Below are 14946 nucleotides of genomic sequence, written 5' to 3'. Positions count from 1 at the left end.
TTGCCGTCTGTATTTATTTTCATAATTCATTTAGAGTTTTACAAACTCTATCCCATTGCATAAGGTATCTTGCAAGAAGGTTGTTCATAAGAGAACTTTTTATGTTCGATGTTATGAATAACACAAGGGCCATACTTTCATTATGAATGAGATGTATGTTATGAATATTGATAATAATACAATGCCTCTGGTTTACTTTCGTAATTCATTTTAGAGTTTCATACACTCTAGCCCATTGCACAATGTTTGTTGCAAAAGAGTTGTTCATAAAAACAACACTTGTTGTTAAGTATTATGAATAACATGAAGGGCCATGCTTCCATCCAAGATGGCATGTATGTTATGAATATTGATGGTAATATGATACATCCATAACACTGACGCTAAATGTCTCAAGACTAAAAGAATACCACACAAGTGTGGCACTACATTTGGTCACATTGGAGAAACCCGCATGGAAAATTCCATTATGATGGATTTTGAAGTCTTTTTGATTTTGAATCATCTGACACTTGCAACTTTCCTCCGAAAAGTGAAGTGACTAAAATACCGTTCACAGGCCATAAGGAACGAACAACAAACTTATTAGTGATCATACATTTGATGTGTGTAGTCCGATAAGTGTTGTTAGTGGTGGATTTATTTATCTTCAGAAATGACTCAAGTAGATATATGGATATTTACTTGATGAGACGTAAGTCTGGATCTTTTGAAATCATTCGAAAGGTTCTCAAAAATGAAGTAGAAGTTATTGTAACAAGAAAATTATGTTTCTGCAATTTGATTGCACAAAGGAATATTTGAGTTACATGTTTAGCGAATGTCTGATGAGTTGTGAAAGGGGTTTCATAACTTGCACCTCCCGGAACACCACTGCAAGTGGAAAGTCTGTGGAGATGTAATCAAACCATTTATGACATGGTAAGGTCAAAGATGACATAAATAAATTTGTCATTATCCCTTTTAAAGTGATGCTTTAGAGACTGCGGCTTTTACACTGAAAAGAGCTACATCGGGTCTGTTGAAATGAAGCCATGGTATGGTACGCCCAACCTGTTATATCTTTTCTTAACATTTGGAATATGGGGCTTGTGTAAAAGGTTGCAAACCTATTCCAAATCAGACAAGTGCTACTTTGTAGGTTATACCAAAATGTTGGGTATTCCTCCCTCACTATACCGAGGCAAATAGTTTTGCTGCGAAACGGTGTGCTTTTAAAGAGAATGGTTCTTTCAAAAAGGTGAGTGGGAGAATAGTGCAACTCGATGAGATAAACAGTATCTACGTCATCAGATCAAAGGAAAGAGACCTTGGAAGTAATTCCAGAGTTTCCTACTGCGACTGATACGGAAGTCTCTACAATAAAATGTATGAACTTCGGTCGAACTTGCAGCTGAACCACGTAGGCAAGGCTCATGCAAACCTCTCAGGTGCGCAAACGAGATATTGTTGTTAGACAACATTATACCTACGATACACAAGGAAGCGTTGATGGGCCCTGACTCCGGAATTGGCTAAATGCCAATACAACCCGAGTTAGTTTCCATATAAGTGATTCAAGATTTAAACCTTGATACACCTTTCGGAAGACTTAGAGTCTTATGGAACTTAAAACTGATACGGATAAAAATGTTTTATCCATAAAGCTCGACTTGTTGAAATAACAAGTTCAAGAGTTGACTACGATGAGGTTGTTTTCATCGTAGCGATGCTTAAAGTTGGTTCGGGTTGAACTAGCAATTAATACATATTTCAATCATGAGATATGAAACATGGATGATAAAAGGATTTCCATCTGATGGAAATGAAAGCTAGGACTTGTATATGATACAGTCCAAAGTAATTTGTCGATCCAGAGGATGCTAGTAGGTATGCAAACTTCAGAGTTCCAGCAATGGACAGAAGAGAGAAAAATGGAGTTGGAATCTTCGTGTTTTGATGAAATGGTCAAAGGGGTTTTGACTTCATCAATGGGTAACGAAGATGCTTGTAATTCAAGAAAGTAAGTGGGAGCGTAATAATATTTCTAAAAACCTTATGTGCTTGGCACATTGGTAATTGGAAATAAATTTCTTGACACGAATTAGGACTTCATTTGAAAATAGTTTTTCGATGAAGTGCTTAGGCTAAATAGCCTCAATATTAGGCATGATGATCTATGGAGATAGATTTACCTAATGGGGCTAAGCAATGAATACATATTGACAAGATGCTAAAACCTTTTAGCATTTAAAACGCCAAGGAGTGATTCTTGCCAAAGTCACATGGAAAGAGTTTTTGCAAGACTCGGTGTCCCAAAACACTGATGAGTAAAATACATAATGCAGATTCTACACCCTTTTGTGTTTGGATTAATCATGTATTCCATGGTATGTAAAACAACCAGATATGTCCGATACTCCTAAGGTGTTGCCAGTATGGATACTAAAGTGATCAAAGTACTGATCGTGGGACAACAGTGAAAGATATCATTGAGTACTAGAGTAAGTACTGATGATATGTTTTCTTGCAAGCGGAGATCATGAAGAGTTCGTTGTAAAATGTTACATCGATAGTCTTCATCTTTTCTCCGTGCGATTTTCGATTTAAGTTAAGGGTTTTGTGTAATACACAATATGGTGGCACGGTAATTGGAAATTGTTCCCAACAGGATACTGTGGCAAATTCTATAACAAATGACTAAGTATGTTGACGCTTTAGAAGCGACAAAAGAAGATGTTGAATCATATAGTTCATTCATGAACTTAGTATGGTTCCAAGATGGCTTTTGTCAGTGGGACACTACTGCAGGTAGTTGCTCCATAACTTAGTCTGAGGAATCCAGGTTTGACCTATGATTCACATACATACAACGCCAAGTCCATGCAAAATATGAATTTTGTGAAAGCGTGACAATGCGAGGATATGCAGAGATACACACGGAGCTGAAGTTGTCAGATCCGATGGACATCAGGCTATACCACATGCGAAGCAATTTTTACACCAGTATGCCACAGGTGTAAAGTGCATTAGCATTAACTAGATTATTGACTCTGGTGCAAGTGGGAGTCTGTAGGAGATATGCCCTAGAGGCAATAATAAATGATATTATTTATCTCCGAGTTCACAATTATGTTTATGTTCCATGCTATAACTGCAATGATTCTCGAGTCTGCAATATCCACGAGGCTCGGAGGAAGACTCATATGCACGTGTGGAATAATAAACGGTAAGAAGTATTCCTAGTCTGGCCTCTAAGACTAGCTCAAGTGTTGCATGATGGTTATGTTTTCCTGATCATGGGCATGTCTATGTCAGCAACCTTGAGGGCACAATGTTAAGAGAACATTTGTGTTGAATCGACCCAGCATGATGTTATGCTAAGAGATTTATTCGTCACAAGTTAATGGTACATAACACAGAGATGGTTAACGTTTGCATTATTCCTTAGACCATGAGAGTATCGAGTTTCTTCATGCTTGCTTCATGAACTTTGGGGTTTGTTAAACGTCATCCGTAAATGGGTGGCTATTACGGCGGCTTACGGGTTCATGGAAAAGTGTGTCAAGTAACTTGATAGCTCAAGATTGGGATTTGCTCCTCCGACGATGGAGAGATATTCTCGGGCCCTCTCGGTATTACGGTATCCATCATCGTCTGGCCAGACATAGTGTGATTTGATCACTGGGATGCCGGAACACGGAAACGAGAAAAGAGAACAAAACCGGTAACGAGGTAACTTTCATGGTGGACAAATTGTTCGTCCATGGGCATGCAATAAATATCACCTCGGGTGTTTGTGACATATCGCGAAGCAACAGGAATAGCTCACTGCAACTGCAGGTTCACTCGAATATTCATTCGTGTGGGTATAGGGGTCAATATGGGTGTCCACGGCTCCGATGTTGATCATTGATCGGAAGGGGTTCCAGGTCATGTCTATACTTCACCGAACCTATAGGGTCACACGCTTAAGGGTCATCTATCTGCTGAATACTAGACAGGGAGTCTGAGAGAAAATCATCGAAAAAGTTACGGACACCGAAAAGTTTTGGACAGCGGAAAAGTTCCGCAGAGAGAGGTCACCGGATGAGTTTCGGTGAAACCGAAAAAGTTGTTTCGGGGTATGCCATTAAGTCAAAATGGTTTCGGCACATGCCTGATAATTCTTGGAGGGTGCCAGAATCATTCTGGAAACCTTTTGGAATTTTCAGAAATAAAAACCGAAAATGTTTCGGAGCTGCCGGTACCGCTTTGGCTGTTTTTCGCAGATGAAATTCACTAATCTGAAATTGTTTCAGAACGAATCCAAAATCATTTTAGTGGGTACTGGAATTATTCTAAGACCCACAGAAATATTTTCGGATTTAGTGGACGCGAAAAATTGTCTTCATGAATAGTGAAAACGCATTCTTGTTTGCTTTTCGCAGATGAAAATCACTGAACCGAAATTGTTTCGGAACGCGTTGAAAATTATTTTAGTGGGTACTGGAAATGTTCTGAGCCCACATAAACATTTTCAGTTCGAACGGACGCTGAAAAATGTCGTCATGAATAGTGAAAGTGCTTTTTGCTTGGCTTCTTGGAGAAGCCACCTTGAGGGCCTTTTTCGTATTTCCCCCCTTGGCTTCTTGGAGAAGCCACCCTTGGGCTTGGCCTATAAATAGGGGTGGAGGGGGCTGCCTAAAGGATCATCCCTTGCTCTCATACACATGCCATGCATTATCTGGCTTCTTCTCTCCCTCCCACGAAAAGAGTTTCGTAGAGCCGTAAGGCTGTCTGGGTTCCGGCAGGAACTAGTTCTGGACGGCGAAGCCCTGCCGGATAGATGACACCGTATGTGTGCAAATCTGTAGAGAGATCGTAGTTTCGGTCTTAGTTCTTGAGTGCCTCCCGGAGGGCTGTCCGTGTGACCGTCCGAGTTTTGAATGTCCTCCCGAAGGGCTGTCCGAGTGACCGTTCGAGTTTCGAAGGTCCTCCCGAAGGGCTGTCCGCGACACCGTCCGGGGGGCTGTTCGACCGCCTCCCGGAGGGCTGTCTGAGGAGCAGATGAGGGTATACATCCTCGTGGTTGGGAGGATGTAAATCCTAGCTGCGGGGATCTGCACCGCCGATCGTCATCGACTCTACTTCCCGCTGCGCTACGAGTCGGTAACGAGAAAGATCAAACCATGTATGCAGTCTCCATAGTGGTCCTGGGCTGGTGCGTAGGTCGGAAATTTTTTGTTTTCTGCTGCGTTACCCTACAGCCCTCCCTCCTAAAGAAGCTGCACCAGATATTCTTGTTCCCGGGCCGGAATGAAAAGGATTATAAACATCCAGATAAGGACCCGGCAATGAAGAAGATAAAAAAACACGCCATGACCAAGTTTAGCGACGCGTTGGCCGCCTGGAAATCAAGGGTGAAATATCGGATCGTCAACAAAAAGGATCCCTACTCCGAGATTGTAAAGGATAATCCGACAATCACGACAGAGCACTTTCAAATATTCAAGGCGGCTTGCGAGGCCGAAGCTGCCAAAAAAAGTCAAAGTACATGAAGGGGCTTCAACAGAGGAACATTGGGTGCCACCACCTCGGAAGCCGTGGTTACGGCGGGAAGAGGTCCATATGGGCCAAGGAGGACGCGGAAGCCGCGAGTCTCGGCATCCCAGACCCCTCTGCGGAGTTCACCGTCCCGCAGGAGCGTGACGTCCTCAGGGCCCGGCACCATTGGGACCTAGTGAAGAAGGTTTTCGAGACGAACGCGGTCACGACGGAGTTCATGAGACTGCTGGTAATTTTAGTTTCTGATCAATTCGACTGCACATTAGTCATATTTGTAAACGATCCTTGTGCCTTTTGCAAAGAGAGCAGCACAGGATTGCGGCCGAAAGCGGCTCGCCGTCTGAGGCGTTGGCGAGGCCCAAGTGGGACACTCCATTCAACCGAGCGTTGAACATATTGAAAGGACTCCCGGTGGAGACTCGACCGTCGTATGGACGCGTGCACGGTGTCAGAGATGGCGCCACGTGGAAGAAGTACTACCGTGAGACCAGGGAGGAGAGAAAGAAAGACGGAGGTTAACTGAAGAAAACATCGACAAGAAGGTTGAGATTGCGGTTGAGAAGAAATCATCTGAGACAGTCGCAACAGCGGTAGCTGCCGCAAAACAGGTGCTTGTAGATATGTCTACTACCTTGGTTCCGGCCGTTTTCAATTGGAGCAGGCAAAATCCAGTAATAAATGCAACGGACTTTCCCCTTGCTGACTTCTTCGGGAGCAGCTCGACTAGCGTTGCACCAGCACCTGCTCCTGCACCGGCTTCCGCACTGGCTCCTGCACCTGCTCCCGCACCGGCTCCCACACCTGCTCCCGCATCGTACGTGCTCGACGCTGCTTCGTCTTTGGCTGAGCTCGACGCCCTCACGGTATCTGTCACACCACCCCCCTTCAATAAATGTATAATCTCCCGTTTTTGTTGCCTTTCGGATGTCTCACGTCGCAGACTTTTCTTTGCGGGCCATGAAACCCCGTGCACCATATTGTACACCATCGGCGACCAGAAGGTGGACGTGGGGAAGGCGACGATAATGGAGCCGAAGGAACCATTGCTCCACAGCCGGCCGATCCCCCCGGACGTCTTCAAGGTTTCCATGGCCAGTGTCAAACCGAGCCACGAGAATTTGGCTCCTCTGGTACTAGTGGGGGATGACGACGAGACCCCACGGCGGCTTGGTGATTGTTGCAATGGGTGGGTCCTGTTGTGGCCAAAGAGTCTGCTTCGTCTGGAGGCGGCCGGGAGCACACCCACGAGCACACAGTTAGGTATGAACATCAACACCTCACCTACCCAATTAGCGTCGGCTGTCGTGCTGGGTGATAGCGGAGGGGGTGAGGAAGAGGCTCCATTAGTCGCTGGTGACGTCGCCATAGATGAGGATGAGGATGAGTCGGTGCCTGAATTGCCGCCTCCGGAGTCTGAACGTATTATGGACAACCTTCCGGTAGTAAAGAAGTCTAGGAAGAGACCGAGGAAAGGCGAAAAAGCTGCTTCTATGATCCAGCCGCCTCAGCAGCCTCGGGTTCAAGACCGTATAGATAACCCCGGTGTGGAAAAATGGCATATCCCCGGTGAACCAATCCTACCTGAAGTAGCGCTAGGGGCCAGATTTGGCGATCTAAGGAGACTTCATGACGATGTGCTGCGGATAGAGAAAGGCCTCATCGCCTTGAAAAATCCAGGATACCCACTCTACGTGATTAATGTGCCGCGGCAATTGTCGTACGTTGGCACATTCCCTGCGGAGAAGTTCTTCCTTCGATTCGATTACATCTTCGACATGTTTCACGTGAAGAAGCTGGATTTTACGTTTGTCCGCCTTTGTGCCTTGCACATGAACTACCTCATCGGGGTTGAGCAGATACCTCATATATGTGTCGCTGACCCGTACTTCATGCATGAGGGCTTCTTGGGAGTCTGCGTAGAGCACCGTGAATACGCGAGGGAATACATCGTCAATTTCATACTCGCCAATAAGGACAAGGAGGCGATTCTTGTGCCTTATCATCCCCTGTAAGTCATCCGCGCGGATATCCTTCCTTCGATTTCAATCATTCATTTGCATGGTGGAGGCTAATTAATTTGAGGTGTACTTATTTTGCGCAGCGGCGGGCACGCCGTCCTCATCATCCTCTACCCCCGATACTCCCACGCTCTTTACTTGGACTCGCCGAAGAACATTAACAAAAAGGATTACACGCACATCAAGTCTGTTCTCGATAGTGCTATGTTTTACTACGTCGCACGGGGTGGAGAGGTCAAGGACAAGAAGAGAAGGGACGGCATGCCCGCCTTCGGCCATAAGACCGACTTTTGCTGCATCCAGCAACCGAGTGATTCTCTTAATGATGGATTCTATGTCCTACACCACATGCTGGAGTACAGACGGGATCACCAGAACCTTCGCATGTCACCTAGATCCGACGATGCTCACATTCTGCAATGGGAAAAGAACTTAGGAGATTTCAAGGATCATCGACTTCGAGCTGAGTTCTATCACATCCAGCGCGAATTTGCCCAAATCATCTTGAAGGAGGTCGTCGAAAAAACAAGAATGTTCTATGAAGAAGGACAAATGTTGCGGGAAGACGTCCGAACACGCGTAGCCGCTCAGCTTCTCGACCTGAAGCCTTTCACTAAGCTCGGGGACTATCTCCCTGACTTGGATGGATGGCACGATATGGTGGAGTGATTGTCGATATATGACAATGTGTCCGTTTAGTCCATACTTTCTGTATGACGAAACTTTGAGTTATGCACGACGAAACTTTATTTGTGATGTAATTAAACCGTACTCCTCGACTAGCGAAGATCACTTTAGTTAGGGCATTTTGGGTACGATGAACTTCGTTATTTATGCTTATGATATGTCGCTTCTATTTATGCCAAGGCTGTCTCTTTTTGTTGCTCAACTATATATGTTGCATATCATCGACTCATGTGACGATGCAGGTGCATAGATCATCGATGGCGAAGAAGTGCTACGCCAGGAGTATATATACGACGAGTGGCCGGAGTGTCAGGCCCAGGTGTACTGGTTTTCGGTTTCCGAGCGACAAGCAGTAGTTAGTTTAGGTTCACGCTAATGCGAGAGAGGGATACGAACTCATGTACTGCATAGTTCCGCTCTCACTCATAGTGATAGCTCTTCTCGCGTATATCATTGTTTAGATGGATGACGATGTAGTTGCAAGTAATCGAGACTTGTATCGCTATTTTCGAGATGATGACGAGAGACCACTTTGTGTTGGATGATGATTATGATGATGACATGATTTGAAGAGACTATTTGTATGTATATGCTATGTTTACATTTGTATGTGTATGATATGCTAAAGATTATTGTATAAAGCCTGTTCAAATACAAAACAAATATGCAAAAAAACTAATAAAACTAGCAGTAGCGAGGGGATTAAAGTTAGCAGTAGCGCTCCCTTACCAGTAGCGCTTCCTTCTAAAAAGCGCTGGAGATATTAGCAGCAGTGCGTTGCGATAAAGCTCGCTACTGCTAGCCATGTATAGCAGTAGCGGTGGATGACACGTGCTACTGCTACATGATAGCTCTAGCGCCTTATCAGTAGCGCGGCGTCCCGCGCTACTAATAGGCAAAATACCCGTGCTACTGCTAGGGTTTTCCCTAGTAGTGTAGAGAGCTACATTGACTATCTTCATTTAGCCTTGCTGTTTCTTGAGAATCATGTGGGGAGGATGACACTGCACTCTTTAAACGAGTAGTGCGTCTCACAGTAACCCACTGGGGTGACTGTCTCATCATAAGTGATTGATGAGGGATACAAAAGAGCATTAGTTTGATGTACGAACATGGTTAATAGACATATGTAGTATGTATCAAAAACAGGAAGTCATGTCATTATCAAAGGTATAATGTGTAAAGTAAGCATATGTAATTTAACCAAATTGGAAGCAATACAAGCTAGACACCATATGCAACATGCAACCACATTTGACAGCGCGAAGTTAAAGCAAGCACCTGGGATTGTTGTGTGTGGCAATTCAGATCATCAACTGCAGAGCTACATTTACGATCTCCATCTGCTGACACTGTACCCTTTAGAGCGCTGAAACGCTTAGTGCTTATCTTCGAATTACACTGCAGCGACTTCTGTCTTTTCTTTTTTGTATTCATCAACACTGCGTCAGAGTCTGAAATACCCATGCATAAAAAAACAATAGTGTGAGTATGGGTGAAGTGTGTGCACAAGTAGTATAGTGTAAAGGTAGCAGGTCGGTGAGAAATAAATGACGGGAGACATATGATAGCTCTACAACATGCATGGCACATGAAATTACTAGATTCTAGGATTTTGAAATATGAGCACATGGATGGCTGGGAAATGCAGATGCTCCTCCAGCACACCACAAGGTGTGGTCCTATGAAAATAACAGATAGGTCAGTCCATTTTTTCTACACCATCCGATGTACAAAGAACGAGCAGATCGCCTTCATCTACCTCCAGCCAGTCAGTGTTACGATCTTCCTCGAAACGCCAGCGACCACCGTCCCAGTCCCCTGCCTCCGCCCTCCCCTCGACCTCACCGCACCGCTGTGCTTGGCACCACCCCCGGCCATCCCTTCAAGCCAGGCCGACCTCCAGATCGGGCGCAAGCAGCTCCTGCGCCCCACACTCCTATGATAGACACCGATGCGCCGCTTCCCCGGCGAACACGCGGACTAGGTGCAAAGTACACGTGAATACCAGTCATTGCGTGTGTGTATACTATCGACGAACTAGCCCCCAGGCTTCTATAACATACTCGGGGCCTAGGGTTACAAATCATATATAGTCGGCTTATCACCAGTGGGGATAGAGTCCTCCACGACTCTGCTAGCTTCGTCTTGTACACCGAGTCCTCCACATGGGTCTTCGTATAATGCGTCTCGGTCCAACCTATGTGGCGCAGGATGGAACCGACCCATGAGTCCTCATGTTGACCCACCACAAATAGAAATGATGTGCCCACCCCAACTAGAAATGATGCACCCACCACACCACACACGCAATCGGCCACTAAGAAAATAAGCATATACAATAGTACAATGTTATACATGAAAGTAAATTGCATGGTGCATCCAAAAATATTTGTTCTGCATTGTGAATGTTTATATTTTCTCCTAAAATATTAGTCACGGGAAAGAGAAACGAAGGGCATATCTCTCCTTGTCTCCACCGGACACCCCCTCTTTCTACACCACTTTCACGTACGCACACAAACTATCTCTCGGCCCTCTAAAATTATGCATGCCCCTAACACATTCACGTGTGACGGTCACTGTATTTCAAGCAAAAGCACTATACGGTCACTGGACTTCAGAATATGCTCATTACGGTCACCGTATACATTCTCATGGTGATCATACGGTATCTAGCTCACGAGACGTCTGCGTATTTTGTTGATGACAGTGACAGATATTGTATTTGATGCATGCTCCGTATTTTGTTGACGACACTTACGGTCATTGTATTTGAAGCGAAAGCACGATATGGTCACTCGACTTCAAAATAAGCTCATCACGGTCACCACATACATTTTGTGGTGCTAACCAACCCATGGTTGGATGGTTAGGAGGACAGTGGTTCCCCGAGCCCACCAGGGTTAAAGTCCTGGTGCTCGCATTTATCCGGGGTTAATTTTAGTATTTTCCGGTGATGTGCGTTTAGTGGGAGGAGACGTCCCACTCGACTACAAGGCACCTATGGTGACTTCGTAAAATCTCAAGATCATATGCTGGCTCACTCTCTCGAAGGTGCTCATAGGGGTAGGGTCTGTGTGTGCGCGCTTATAGCAGTGTGTGCTTGCACGTATATATGAGCGCTTGTGTTTGTATCGTGTTAAAAAAATACATGTCGTGATTATACAGTCACTGGCTCACCCGTACAACTCCGTATTTTGTTGATGACACAATCAATTGACCAGTCAAACGTTCCACGTGGCGCATCTAGTGTTGCACCATCGGGGCGCGTAACCATGGGGCCCACCTATCGGCGCATATATGAAAGAAAGAAATGATAGTTTGAGTCTGTAATGAGTTAATAAAATACATTTTAGGGTGATTATACGGTCACTGGCTCACCATACAGCTCCGTAATTTGTTGATGACACGATCAATTGACCAGTCAACCGGTCCACATTCAGCAATGCACATCACCATAGGGCCCACCCGTCAGCACGTATATGAAAGACATAATTGGTAATAAATTAGTGGTCGATGGGGATTCGGAGTCGTGGGACCTCTGGTTGACAGTCGCCGGCGGTGGGGGGGCGCGATGATTGGGCGGTGGCGTGGGGATCGCCGGAGAAAAAGCTCGGCGCAGGGGGGCCTAGAGGGATGGCCGGGGCGGCGGCGGACCGGCGGTGGGGAGTGGTTTCGGGGCGGGCGGGGCGGCATGGCGGTGCGGGCCGGCAGCGGGCAGCGGGGGCCGGCGGTTCAGCCAGTGGTGGCTGGCGGTTCAGGGGGTGGAGGTTGAAGATAAACTGCAGGCCCTTGATTTCGTATCCAACGGCTATAAAATTGACTGACCAGAGATGAAAAAGCCAGTTGACTGACGTGTAGCCTGACCCCGCACGTACACATGCACGCACGCAACACTCGCACGAATACACGCACGCATGCAGGCGTGCAACACTGGCACGTACACACTGAAACGTACACATGCATGCACGCAATACTCGCACGCCTGCATGCACACATCACACGACGCAAGACACACGCTACACCTATACGTGCATGCACCCTTTGTTAAGGACATGGATTGTTACGGGTATTAATCAATCTTATCTGTGATAAGCAGAACATTGATGTTTGCAGCGGTCTTTATGAATCACAGCGTATCGAACGGGCTATCAATGTATATATGAAAAATTTAAAGTTCTCTTACATTATATAGTAGGCTTATCTACATGAAATAGATGACGTCACACTCAATGAACAATCATCGGTTTATGAAATGCCCGCTTCTGACCGCCCTGGCCCACCAAAAGGTCCTCTGCCGTGCGCTGCCTGCGTTGGGTCACTGACATGCAGGCCATGTACCCAAAGAGCCCACACGTCAGTGGAAGAACGGCGTGGTGTCGTACGTCAGAGTCGAGCGCGCCACTCACTGCACGCCCGGCTGAACACGCCTCCTTTCCGCATTCAAACGCCTTCATGAAACCCGTGTGGAAGCCGAGAAACCCACTCTGGACACACGTCCGTTCATGACCGGACCAGCATTAAACGTAACGCCGGCCGAGCTCCTCCCGTCCGCCGTCTATTTAATCTCCTATTTAAATGAGGCCAGACGCCGGCCAAGAATCGCACACCTCCGCTGCTCCCCTATCTCCTCCTTCACCATTTTGTCCACTCTTACAATGGCTTACGAAGAGTAGTTATCCCGCATCCAAGCCGGCTGGGTGGCCCGCCGAGCCCGCCGGATACGAGCTATGCAGCTCGCTAATCCACCTCTCTCCCCTTGCCCGACGGAGCCAGTTGCCGCCCCAAGCCGGCGCACGGTTCAACAACTCGCCGCTCCAAGCCAGCTCGACGAGGAGCGGCGCACGGGCGTCGTCGCTGCCGTCCATGCCGCCGCCTCGTACCGCGCCTCCTGTGTCTGCGACCGCATCTCCCGTTTCTATGGCCGAGACTCCAATGCCGGCGGTCGCGCCATGCAAGCAGAGACAGAAGCTGGGTGCACGGAGAGCGATGAGCCGGTGGCCAGCGCCTCCGCGTCCGCCGCCATCATCGAGGAGAAGTAGAACACGGGAGGCCGCCGCCGCTTAGGTCCCATGAAGGCCACCACGGATCCTTTTGTTGCGAGGACCTTCCTCGACCCCGCATGAGCTCCACGGAAGCGAAGAAGTCCCCTTCCACCTTCATCCTTTGCGCTGAAGCATATACCTCCGGGGCTCCCGGCAGCGGTGATCGTGCTACCGGACATGAGGAACACAAATGGATTGGCGGGCGACCATTTAGGGCAGGTATTATATACCTGTGCTGTCCAGAACTAGCACTGCTTAGTTGATTTGAATGTAATGAAATCCCTCATGTTTGTATGAAAATCCGGTATTTTATATGAATCCCGTCATTGTTTATATGAAATATTGCCGTGTTTGCATGAATTTCGTCTGGTTGGTTGAGTTGCTGTCAGAATGTGTGCGGCTATGGTTGGATGGCGTAATTTGCGGGTCGCCGTTCGGTCTGGGGCTGGCTCGGGCGGCGTGGTGGGACAAAAAAAGCACAGCTCGTGCGAGCTTGTCTCCAACGTGCGCGCTGGAGGATGCATGAGCACCCGAGCCATTCCTCATTCATCGGTGGCAAAGGCACCGGTGGACAAAAGGGTCACCAATATTTTGGCTACCCCGGGCAAGATCCAAACAGCCCCTCCCAGCACATTCAAATCCCTCGTTCACCGTGAAATTTGGCCATGTGTTGTTTTCATGGACTAGCAAGATGCCCGTGCATTGCAGGGAACATCAAGATGCATTTTTTTACAAAACACCTGTTGTGATTGACCCATGCAGGAGTAATCCCATGTCTAAAAACTAATGATATCTCGAGAATTTTATCGGAAAAATGGTATCTCGAGAATTTCATCGAAAAAATGATATCTCGAGAAAGATGAGAGATAAGGTGAGGAGGAGTGGGGCGTGGTGGTGACTGGTGGTCAGTCTGGGCGGAGGCATGGGGATGGATGGCGCATTATGTCTAGGTTTGTATCTCTCTCACACACACCCATGTAGGTGGGGGACGTGCACGAAGAGAAGAGGTGCACGCACGGCGCACGTACTCCCGTCTCTTTCCCAACCACACCCGTGCAGGTACACGGTGGAGCTCATTTCTGTACGAAAAGGCAGCCCACATGGTAATTTGACACGTGTACTGGTTGTCCACTTGATGGAGGATCGTCTACCACGGGTGAACAAACAAATTGCGACTTGACGCGTTATGTTAAAAAAGAGGCAAACCATGTGGGGCCTACCTTAGAGGCAAGGCTCTATAGGCTGGAGTACTTTTGATGTGTCCCGTCAACTCACAGAACGAGGAGAAGCTTTCTTAGTACGCTGTCTCCCCCGCCCACGGGCGTGGTGGCTCGCAGGACGAGGTGAAGCTTGCTTACTACTCCCTCCGTTTACTCCTCGTCCCTACCTTGGTTAGAGAGATTATCATATTGTTTGAAATATAGTATGTCTTTTAGTAGTAGGAGTAGTACAGTGGTACATAGGAGTAGTACTACAACAATTTCCTTGGAGTCTGTGGTGCAGCAAGCTACCCTAGGCTATGTTACTACTCCCTCCTTTCCGGTTTATGGCTCAATTTCAAAATCTCTCCAACCAATGTAGACGGTGAGTGGTGGAATTAATTTCATAGTTTTCAAGTAATTAGTACGCTCATTTTTCTCAAGAAGTTATGTTTACCAATGCATTAA

The sequence above is a fragment of the Triticum aestivum genome, chromosome 1D, assembly GCF_018294505.1.
Source record: "Triticum aestivum cultivar Chinese Spring chromosome 1D, IWGSC CS RefSeq v2.1, whole genome shotgun sequence".
Taxonomy (NCBI): domain Eukaryota; kingdom Viridiplantae; phylum Streptophyta; class Magnoliopsida; order Poales; family Poaceae; genus Triticum; species Triticum aestivum.
The sequence above is the reverse complement of the archived record's forward strand: the minus strand, read 5'-3'. Positions refer to the sequence as shown.